This window comes from Nymphalis io, chromosome 3 (genome assembly GCF_905147045.1).
Source record: "Nymphalis io chromosome 3, ilAglIoxx1.1, whole genome shotgun sequence".
NCBI lineage: Eukaryota > Metazoa > Arthropoda > Insecta > Lepidoptera > Nymphalidae > Nymphalis > Nymphalis io.
In genome coordinates this window covers 3,328,878-3,341,543 of record NC_065890.1, presented here as the reverse complement: position 1 = coordinate 3,341,543, position 12,666 = coordinate 3,328,878, and positions in this window count along the sequence as shown.

Genomic DNA, 12,666 nt, shown 5'->3' with positions numbered 1-12,666 from the left:
AAGCCATGTAACTATGTAATAATAATTTATATTGTGTAATATAATATTGCGTTATTATTTCAAAACATATTTGATTAAAATTAAGAATGTAATTTTATATAATCTATCCTAGCGAGAATGAGAGCGTACTTAAAATATAAATTCAAACCAAAACTTTCAGTGGAAAAATCTCCTTCGCTCTAATAAAATATAAAAAAAACAGTACTCATCATGATTTAAAAAAAAAATTTTAGTAGTAATTCTCAATGAAGGCAATTTTACTACGTCACAAATTGAAAGCCTAATAGAAAAATATGAATTAAGCATTTACAATCTATACATTCTATGTACAACAATGAACGGACTTTCTACTTTTATAATGATAGTATTGATTATTGAATCTATAAAGGACATGCATGATTCATTACGGATGAGCATCGTTCGCTCTGAATCAGAAATGAGGTATCTCAGACACAATTTAAATGTACAATTACACTTAATAACATAAAAATAAGGTCTATATTCATATATCTTTGGCAATGTCCACTTAAAGTCGGAAACAGGAAGTTTCGAATACGTATGTGTCAAGGCCTTTAATAAAGCCAGTTTAATAAAAAAACTTGTATTAGTGTTGCTTTTTTATTCATTTATTTTCTACTATGGAAAAAGAAAGATATTAGTCACGTGAAAAATAATAATTAGCATTATGTGTGGCAGGCAGAACTATATTAATCGACATTTTCTTAGCATTGTAATTATTTGTATTAAAAAAATAAAGATTATCGGTCTTACTCATAAACGTTGCTTTGTTAAACACTGATTTATCTCTTGACATTCGAAAGAAGAATACACAGCTTTGTTTAAGTAATCACTCGATAAACAAGTTTTATAAATAAGGCCTAATAATATTTACCAAACTAAAATTGATTTTGGTTTTAGTAATAAGGATGGTTAATTTAAGACAATAATGTAATTGAAGGATGTCTAGAATGCACTTTATTCCATTGGAATAAAAGTCACGCATAAATCACGTCCTTTTTGTGGATCACTTATCCTTCCTATTAAGTGACTCATAGGAGAGATGATGCATCGCATCATTGTTTAAAGTTCTTTGAAGTCTGTTCGCCTGATGCATTCCCTAATAATGAATAATACAGTTGTAATTATTTTTTTTGTTAAGGAAACAGAACGGATAAACAACTCGACTGGCTACGTGACTGAACGGTTCTCCGTTACTAGAAGTTGTCATAAGAAACATTAATTAGATATTCTCGAGACTTCTAAATAGGTATTCTAAAATAATCTTAAGGTGTTTTTTTCATTTTTAACAATTTTATGATCTTCTGAAATGATCTAAGGGACGAACAAAATACCATTAGCATCGTGTTTAAGCAATTCGAAGTACGGTGAATTAAGAATTTTATAATATTATTATTTGTTATAAAAGTCCTGGAACCAGATTGCAGCTTCACCTACGGGGCCAATCGCAACCATCCAGGGATCCACTCAGAGACAGAAAATTTCATCAAAATCAGTTCAGCTGTTAAGGTTCCTAAAATATGCGTAAAATGAATATGAAATTCAATAAAGATTAATTACAAACCATCGTCTATCGAATATTGGTTATTTATAAAAATATTGCATTAATAAAAGTAATATAATTAATAAAGATGTGGTTTCTATAAATAAACGGTAAAACATATAGTATAGTCTATTCCAACCACACTAAATGAACAACTTTGAAATTGAATTGACTCGATGTCATTGGTCGAGAATTGAGGTCTAGAATAATCTATGATATTTATTATGAATTCGCGAAAAAATGGCGTGTTAGCGAAATTGTTATCGGAGCTATGGAGGTAAAATTGAAGTGGAATTGAATTATAAATAAAGACATATTAATCAAGAACCGTTTGTAATGTATAATATAGCAAGGCTATTAGCATATCGCATGGAAAGCTTGCCCGTGATGATTGATGTTTGAGATATTTTACAGTATTAGTTATTTATTTACCTGACCAACTATTATTATATCACGTCATCAATAAATATTATATTACGTCATCAATTAAATTAATGTATTATTATTTATGAAAATCAAATTATTTTGCACTCCATCTGGCACCTATATATACAATTCCATTGTTTTGTCTGTTCAAATCGATCGATTTTGAATTTTTCGAAGATTGTGATTTCGTCAATTAGCCAGCATTTCTCCACTCAGGTTTCCTTTAAACAAATAATATAAGTGTTTGTACTGTAGATCTATTCTGTAAGAACAAACTTTGACGAACCGGTTGGCGTGGTTGGTGGATGCTTGCTTTTGACGCCGAAAGTTGTGGGTTCGATTCCACCCAGCCAGGACAGATGTGCATAAACATGTCTGTTTGTCCTGAGTCTGGGTGTAATTATCTGTATAAGTATATATTTACAAAAGAAAAATAGTATATGTAGTATATCAGTTATCTTATTTCCATGGTACAAGCTCTGTACAAGCTTAATTTGGGTTCAGACGGCCGTGTGTGAAAAATGTCCCAGGATATTATTATTATTATTAAACTTGAAACTATACGATCGTTCAATTTCAGAATAAAATATGAGACAGTGAGCGTAACCGGTTATACACTATTTTGAAGTTGGTTTTCAATATTGCACAAGTGAAATTCAAAATTTAATGAATAGCAATGTGTAAGCCTCAACAATAATTTCTGAATACTTGTTGTGTTCATAAAATAAATAAAATTAATGATGTTGCTATTACCTAATTTGGTCTTAATGGTTCATATAAAATTATGATTCGATATTTAAATTTTATTATTTAATACATTTTGTTTTGTTAAAGCATTATTGGGTTGATTAAACTTAGGGAAATTATATTAACACAATTGTTAGTCTAATTTACGTATAATTCGTGGAACATGTCATGTTAGGATATCAAAAACATAATAAATATACGTTTCAATAAACATGTCTCAATGTACAAGCCTTTGATTTTATTATGTACATGACAAATGTGGTTAGTTTTAATAAATATAACATACGATGCGTTATTATTTATAAATAAAATGGCAAATACTTGCGTTACAGTAACGTATTTTTAAAACAAATTCTATGCTGTAGTTAATAATTAACTATTTCCTTGTCATTGCAATAATATGAAAAATTTAGCAAGAACATTTCAAATAGAAGGTATTCTACAAGTTACGCTAAGATGAAGTTAAAAAAAATAATAGCCGGTTAACGTTTCAATGATGGGGTTAGGCCATTTTTCCTTTTGAGGAGACGGTTTCATCTCTCTCCTCCAATGCGGAGTGTCCGTGAGTGAGTGAGTGAGTCCTTGAAGTCGGACAAGACCTGTCCCTGCGAGATATCGTGTCGGCGATGCTTCGCAGGGAATCGGCGTGGAGGGCCGTAGCCTCCTTCTGTGAGACCGTCATGGTCCAGAAGGAGACGGCGGAGCGGGGACGGGAAAGGGCCGATCCTGCTCGGCGGAGACGACGACGGCGTCGTACCGGCCCTCCCACAGTCCCGACGCCCGGGGCTTAAAAGATGTGGCGTAACCCTGGGGTCGTGGATGCGTGAGGTGGGGGCCTCGCGTGTCTCATTTCAGACGGCCCTGCGGAGGACGGCAGCCGGGATGGCCTCGCGCTGCCGTACGCACTAGCGAGGAGTGCGGAGGGGGCGGGATTACCTTTGCTCCCTGAGGAGAGCTCCGTCGAGTCAAGAGCGGAGCAAAGCACGGGAGATGCCGCGGATGCGTTATATTTACACGATCCCGCAGCCTCCCCGATCCGTGCCGAGGACGGCCATCGCAGTGGTTTTAGTGGGTAAGAATCCCACATAACCCAGTTCCCCCCCATGGGAGCTGGGTACCTTTCTGAAGGTTTCCACTGCGTGAAAAAAAAACACTTTCATCCAATATGTAGGATTCCTCACGATGTTTTGCTTTACCGCCGAAGAGGAGATAATATGAACAATTTATATGTTTATTATAAACTACTGTGTGTTTGATTGACCGGGCTTGAACCCAAAATGTTATGGTTCACGAATTACCACTGCCAACCACGGGGCCATCTCGTCTTAAATGCTAATTAAAACAAAACATCAATTACTAGTCCTTATTAAAGAAAGAAAGTAATAAAAGTAATAATAAAAATGCAATGTAACTATGCTGTATAATAACGCGTGACATGTATGTGTGTGTATGATGTCTGCTTATTGCTTCAATTTGATTAAATCCTCTAAACCGATTGTAATGAAATTCGACCCAAGCATATACATGTACATAATGGGATTAAAGGGAAAAATATATGTATTTTATTAAAGATTAATTATTAAATAAAACAAAAAATGTTGCTTAATATATATTTACAAAAGTGCATTAGCTATATACTTAATAAAAAAAAACATTAAAGTCTATCGCTCAAATGACACGAACTATCATTGGGTAACTATTGCATACTATTGACAGGCTATAAAATTTCGTCCAGCGTCGATGCATGCCACGAAATCATTGCATCCTATTTCCAGCAAGGCCACGTCAATATATATCACGCCTAAATTCGAGGAAAACTTAGCCGTATACAGATTACAACAAGACGAATTCGTTTTTTTTGTTTGATTTATTTGGTTGACTTTTAATTATTTACTATAAAAACCCGCGGCTTCGACAACGTGTAATTCAGTTTGTGACAATTTATAATGACAATTTATAATGCCTATAAAATTATATAAATACTTATAAAAAAATTAAGTTATGGTTATAATTTTTTTATTTCGGTACAGAGAGGCAATACTGCCAGCGTCTTGGGTACAATGCCACAGGACAATCTTTTAGACGGCGTGTTTTGGCTATAAACTTTTAAGGTGTATTTTGTTTTTTATTTTGATTTTATATATTATAAAAATGACTGTACAAAGTTTCCATAATTACTAATATAAATTATTGTTTAATTTATTAAGTACGAGTAGTAGTCTAAAATAAAAAAAAATTGGCTGTAACTAGTCTTATTAACTCAAAAAGATCTGAAATCACAGCAGACACTTCAATTTTATTTATTTAATAAACATAAATATATAGATTCTTTGTCGTAAGGTGTCCGAGAAAACATTAGTCTAAACTTCTTTCTGTCAACACACAAAAATAGTACAGTAACAGTAACAGCCTGTAAATGTCCCACTGCTGGGCTAAGGCCTCCTCTCCCTTTTTTGAGGAGAAGGTTTGGAGCTTATTCCACCACGCTGCTCCAGTGCGGGTTGGTAGAATACACATGTGGCAGAATTTCGATGAAATTAGACACATGCAGGTTTCCTCACGATGTTTTCCTTCACCGAAAAGCACGAGATGAATTATAAACAGAAATTAAGCACATGTAAATTCAGAGGTGCTTGCCCGGGTTTGAACCCACGTTCATCGGTTAAGATTCACGCGTTCTTACCACTGGGCCATCTCGACAAAAATAGTATTTCTAAATAATAAGCGAATATAATACATATAAAAATAATGGTAATAGAATACATCAATTTCGATATTATGTGTAAGCTGAAGATTTGGGGAGTGAAAGATAAGTTCATCTAACGCTAGTAAATGCTGCCTTTTCATACTAAGGAAGAATATTTGCGAAGAATAAATGATAGGATAGGATGAAACGATAAATAGTGCTGTGATTATGAAACTGCAATTTGTTTAAGCGGTTTTACGATTTTTTAACTAACAAGGATATATCAAGATACTATTTATCCGATCGGCATATGAACTAAGTAAAGCAGTAGAGTAACACGATTATAGAATGTCAGTAATTATACAACATGTTTAATTATAACATTTGTTTATATACAAATTTCAATGGCAGAATAAGCAGAGATATAAACCTTACATTCACATTCTCCATGCTTTTTACCAATAGATCTTCTATATTATGCCTAACAAACAGTTCTTGATAATATATTTCACTTCACTTATTTCCTCTTGATATGAACTTTGTCGACATTCAAAAGGCATTTTTTTTCACAAATCCATAGACCTCAACAAGGTAAATTCAACTTTATTGCAATAGGCTATAGGACGTTACGTGTCAAAATAGCGTATCAACGTATTTGTTATATACGATTTTTAACATTTTACGACTGAGTGAAGTTAGTTCTCACAGAATAGCATTGCAGATGAAGGAATATCATGGTCGAATATAATAATACCTAAGGTTTTTTTAACATATTCTATTATTTTATTATTATTTTTGCTCAGTTGAAATAATAAAATGTATGACTTCATGTTGCAAGTAGTTTGATGTCGTTTGTATTTAGTAATTATTACGAATTATATAATTTTTTCTGCGTAAAATTTATAATATATACTTCTCGTTTTGTTATCTTAATAATAATATTATAACTTTACAATAATACTTTATTATAACTTTATAATTTCAGTATTTTTTATATATTATATAATTGTGGTAATTGAAATAATTGGATGAGGGTAATAATAGAAAAAAAGCATTTCCACCCCGTCTGCTCGTCTTACTGCCTCTATTGGTGCCAGAAGAGCTGGTTAACTTATCGTTTAGATAATTGAAATTGCAATTAAATTATCTAATGTTGCTAGAATTGTATTTTGTTGTAGATATTAAAGTACAAAAATAAAATACACAAATAAAACGAGAATGTTTATTCCGTTTTTTTTTAATGTGGTAACATAATTGCATATTAACCGTTCCTTATATCACCGAAGTGCCACAATCTTGGGAATTAAGTAACTAGTAGTTATACTGGCTCACTCACCCTTCAAATTGGAACACAATAATACTGAGTACTGCTGCTTGGTGGTGGAATAAGTAATGAGTGGTACCTACTCAGATGGGCTTGCACAAAACCGCCAACCACCAAGTAAAGTAATATTGAAATAATAATAATAATTTTATATAAGTATTGTCCTTATAAAAATTTTATTCAACGTAATTATTTTTGCAGTCTGTTTTTATTTTACTAATTTGATTTTAAATAAAGATATTCCTTAACGAAATGTAGTGTAGAAATTACAAATCTGATTTAAGACCTTGTCCGTTAGTTTGCATTTCAATTTAGCCTATTACGAATTTCACTGTTATGAAACATTGCATTATCGAAATGTCAATTGCTTAATGATTTGGTTATTTAGTATTATTAATTAGTTGCTTCTGTGTTCATTTATTTAATTATATTCTTATTATCTTTATATAATATCGTTCAAATTTTATATTGTTCTATATTTCGATTATTTGTCTTACATTTTTATCCATTATTTGGTACTATCATTTTTTTTTATCTGTGTTGATTTTTTAGTGAAAGTAACGGGAAAGATTTCTTTCTTTAGTTCAATGGAGTTGCAAAATTATACTTTCACATCAAAAACATTGCGCTCCAAAGAAGTAACGTAAAAGTTAATTGCTTTTAAACAAGAATTTCATTACGGATGTGGGAATAAGCTTTACTGGTTCATGAATATTAATTCTTAAAACTAGTAATCTACTGTATAATTCTTCCGTGTAATAAAATCATCGTATAGTTATGCGAAAACTGAAATGCTTATTAATTTAACTATTATAAATCATTTTGTATCTTTGCTTGTATTTTGATTTGACTTGAAATTAAAAAAAATGTTTGTATAGTTATGCGAAAAATAACCTACTCATTAATATAACTTTTATGAATCCAAAACTTTGTGTCTTTGCTTGCATTTTGGTTTGACTTAAATGAAAAAAAAATAAAAATTTACACAACGCGAATCAAGCGATTTATCAGTTAGCATGTACATAATAAACATGACACAAAAAAACTATTTTGTTATTATTGAGTATTAAATGCGTCAAGCAGACATCATGATGGTAGGTGATAATTTATATCATGGACATACGGAAAGTGTAGTCAATATATCTACTCGAGATATTATCTTTATATCAAACTGCCGCGAGAAAATACGACGGACTATTGTGCTACTAGCTGTTAACCGCCCGCATCGCTCGGCGTAAATTAAATTTATATGATGTAGGTAGATTCTATAAAAGGAATAAACGATTCCTATATCCTATTCCACGATATAATTGACTGTGTCAAATGTTATAAGAATCCGTCCATCAATGATTCACGAACACTGCAACTTTCGAATTTCGAATATTAGTAAAATTATTATACTCATATATTTAAAGCATGAGTTGTCATCGTTTTATAAATAAACAAAATAGCTATGAGTTTTTTTTATAATAATACCTTACAAGCAAAGGTATTTGTTATCGATGTAAGAAATAAATTACTCATTTTTACTCGCGCCAGCTTCGGCGTTTTCCTTTGATATGAGTCACTGTCTTCCGCGTTACTTCGACGTCATTATTGAATGGTATTTTACACCAGGGATACTACATCTGATCAGCTATCACGGTTACATCTTTATTTGATCGGTTTTTAGATATCGTGTTATCTACAAAGCTTTTATCGTTTATATTTACGTTATACTTCCCAATGTGGTAGAAAGTCGTTTTGTTTATTGTCATATTACAAGCTTTTATTTATATTATATTGTATTACATTTATGTTGTGTGTTTGGGTCAAGTGTTGCAAGTTGCAACTGAATTTTAAACCAGTTCTATCCAACTGATTGAGCTGAAATGCTGCACAGGCTTGTAGAGCTGCCGCCAATACAATAATATACTGAATTTAATTAGTTTTAGAACATGGATAGAAAAGTAAATTTTTAAAATGTATTCCTCAACAATTTAAGTTAACGTTTATTTAATACTTACTACATTGTAACTGAATAGATATCACATATTTGCTTCTCCATTTCCCTCACTCGACGGAACAATGACGTCATTCGATATCGACATTTTGACGTCACAAGATTCCGTAAAGAATACTCTACGCGTCATAATTGTGTTTTCGAAAACTTCAATAGTTTCTGATAGATGGAATGAATGACATGGATGTCATTAAACATCTCTCCGGTGGTGTGGTCACTGGTTATGCGATTTTTTGGGTTAACAATTTGGCAGCTTTTAGCTGGTTTCAAAGGTTATCAATGCGGCTTATATCTTGATTATATGTAGGTATGTTACGTCATTTGTGAACCAATATTTTTTTTGCAATTTTTTGTAATACTTGATGAACTAGAAGATTCCTTTGTTTCTCTAAGCAGTGGTACTTTTGTGATACTTTTTATTATATTATCTTGCGTGTCTTGTTTATCAAGTGTATAGTTTACAAAGTCATAGATTTCGTAGTTCTGTAAACAAACCCCCGGGTCGGATTAATAAAAAGTTAAAAGGATTTTGTGTCAAGAAATTCTGAGTACCAGTCCGAGTTTGTAAGTTTGTGTTTACACTCTCGCGCTTCGGAAAGCACGTAAAGGCCGTTTGTCTTGAACTTTATACGGTCTGTTGCAGACCCATCAGATTATGAGAGTGAGGGAAAAGTAAATGCACTGAATTTAAAAAAATAATATTTTAATGATTTTATAGAAAAGTTTGAGGAGAAGGTTCGGAGCTTATTCCACTACGCTGTTGCAATGTGGGTTGGTGGATACATAAGTGGCAGAATTTCAGTGATATTTGACACATGCAGGTTTTCTCAGGATGTTTTCCGTCACAAGATGAAATTCTAAGCAACCATGATCACGGCTCGTGAATTGAGCACCAAATCTTCTCATAAAGAAGAGGAAGCCTTAGCTCAGTAGGGACATTGACATATTGAAAATTAAAAAAAAGTAAAATAACACATTTACTGTGTGTGATACTTTTTTTTACTATAAATAAAAGTTTATGAGGATAATTGTAGGTCATTAAGGTAAAGATAAAATATATTTTTTTGCTTGGATTAAGCGGCATCTAAAACAAGAAAAGGCAAGTTCGTATATCCTAGAACCTTTGCTTATTTTTAATTGAAATTTTTATTTGTTTTTTTTTTTAAGTGAACATGCTAGCAAAACTTTAAGTCATATAGTCCATATTAAATTAAAAAGAAACACATTTATGTAGTAAGTAGTTATATATCTCACTATCGCAATCAGCCTAGATAATTTTTGTTTTTTTTTCTTTGTTCCATGACTTGCGAATTATTATATTCAGTTTCATGTTATTTAATCTTAATAGGATGAGACTTTTTGTACTGAGACACGTGCTGTCCATACTTATTTGTTAGTAAATTTGCCTATCATTATATTTATAATACAAATTTAAAACCTAATATGATACATAATGATCAAATGAGGAAGTTAGATCAAAACAGTTGTTTTTCATTTTTAAATTAGGAACAACAAGCTTCCTTGAGATCATAAGATGCCTTAAGCAGTGTTTTTCAGTAAAATTCCATTCATCAGGCCTGGCGACTAATTCTACAAGTTGTCATTTTATCGCAATCGAATCGAAACATAATCGTTTCCGTGTAGCTTTTTTCCTTTCCTATTAACACAGCGATCCTGTTGCGGTTCAGAAGTCGTATCGGAATATAATCGTATCGTAGCCGTTATAAATTAGTAGAATTTATGATTCAGCTGAGGTTTTTTTTTTGTGAGAAATCGAATCGCAAACGTGTCGTAGCCGTTATAGGTTAATTGTCCTTCTGTTTTTAAACAGTTCGATAGCGTACTAAGAAATCTAATACTTACTACTCGTAGCTTTGGGAATAGAATTACTCATATATACTTATAAATGGGAAAAAATTAATGCCCATTAATTGTTTATTAATAAATACAAATATTTATTTTAAACCATGGTATTCCCCGTGCGATTTCCCATTACTTGCCAAGTATATTATCAGAATTTATAGAATACATTCTTCATTGTATTAATGTTACAAATGGTTCTAGGATTGTTTTTCTAGTCTTTTTTTATAATATAATAATAAATATTACAAATAACGTTTGTATGGATACAGAGGTAACTTAAAATTTAATACTTATTAAATTTTAAGTTAATATATAAGGTATATAATATAAGCTTTTTTTATATAAGGTATTTAAAAAAATGGTAAACAAACAATGATCTAATGAAAACATATTATATATCAAATGATCGCTTACACAGATAAAAACAAAAAGGAAATCATAATTACAGATTAATTAACAGTTAATTTGATAAATTCCCACAATTTATTTTTAAAAATCTGGCAAGTGCGTTTCGGTCTTGCGCACTCATGCGCACCCTTTAGTTTGATTTTTTTAATGTTATCTTTACTAGAACTGATAGCGGCAAAGTAACATGTATTGTATGAACTATGTATGTATGTATGACGAATAGTCAGACAGGTAGCGTAAAATTAGTAAAATTTTCTTTTTACGATGAATATCTTAGAAAAATTGATTTTTATTTTATTTTACAGATAGGCTAATGAGCATATGGGCCACCTGATGGTACGTGGTCACCAACGTCCATAGATATTAGCATTATGAGAAATGTTAACCGTTTCTATCGCCAATGCGCTACTTACCTTGGGAACTAAGATGTTATGTCCCTTGTGCCTGTAATTACATTGGCTCACTCACCCTTCAAACCGGAACACAACAATACCAAGTACTGCTGTTTTGCGGTAGAATATCTGATGAGCGAGTTTTACCTACCCAGACGAGCTTGCACACCACCAGTAAATTATGTAATTATCCGCACTAATATTATAAATACAAAAGTGAGTTTGTTTGTTTGTTAGGAAATTTTGCATGCATGTTTTAGGGGTACAGAGGCCGACCTTGCCTAAATAACATTTCCCCGTTTACACGCAGGCGGAAATTAGTTGAGTAATAAAGTAGACTACCAGTCTGTAAATGTTCCAATACCGAGCATACTCCAAAGCAAGTTGGCTGATACACATGTGGCAGAATTTAATCCGATAAGTACGTGCTCGTGCCGGTTTGGTCAAGGTGTATGACCATCCATAGACATTGGCGCTGTGAGAAATATTAACTATTACGTTCAAAGCCAATGCCCCAACAACTTGGGCTTACAATGGTTCACTCATCTTTCAAATCGGAACACAATAATAGTAAATATTGCTGGTCGGCAGTAGAATATCTGATAATTGGGTGGTACACAGATGAGCTTGCACAAAGCCCTGCCTAAGAACTTGCTTACACCCTTTGAATTTCTGTCTCTAGTCTATTCACTGAGAAAACTCAGCTCTGATGTATTATGTTGTATTAAAAAGCGAATATTATTACGGGACAGTCAAAACTGTATCGCCGTACAATTGATATCGCGATAAGTCACAATAGCTAAGCTGGGCCACGTACGTACCTGTTATCAGTGAATCATCGTTTTAACGCCAGCTTATGATGATATGGTAATTGGCATCCCACGTCACAACTATGACTTGGTACCTATAAAGCGATTTTTGCTATCTACTACTTTTGGGGAAAACCTGTAAATCGATATCGGACTAATATTATAAACGCCGAAAAGTCCGATTATTAAATTAAACCACTAAAACTTGCGAATATAAATTGCGGAACTTGCGGGTAACATTTAGAGGTTATTCTTATGATCTAATAAGGATGACCAGTCTGTTCTATAAAATAATTGTATAAGTTATCTCAAGTCTAGACTGAGTACCTAAATGTGTAAACCCTTGTGTGAACTCTTCAACAATTTGAAGAGATGGGATATATGTGTGATAAATACCGAGATCAGAGACCTGATCAGCTAGTAAATTATGATTACATAGAAGTAAAGA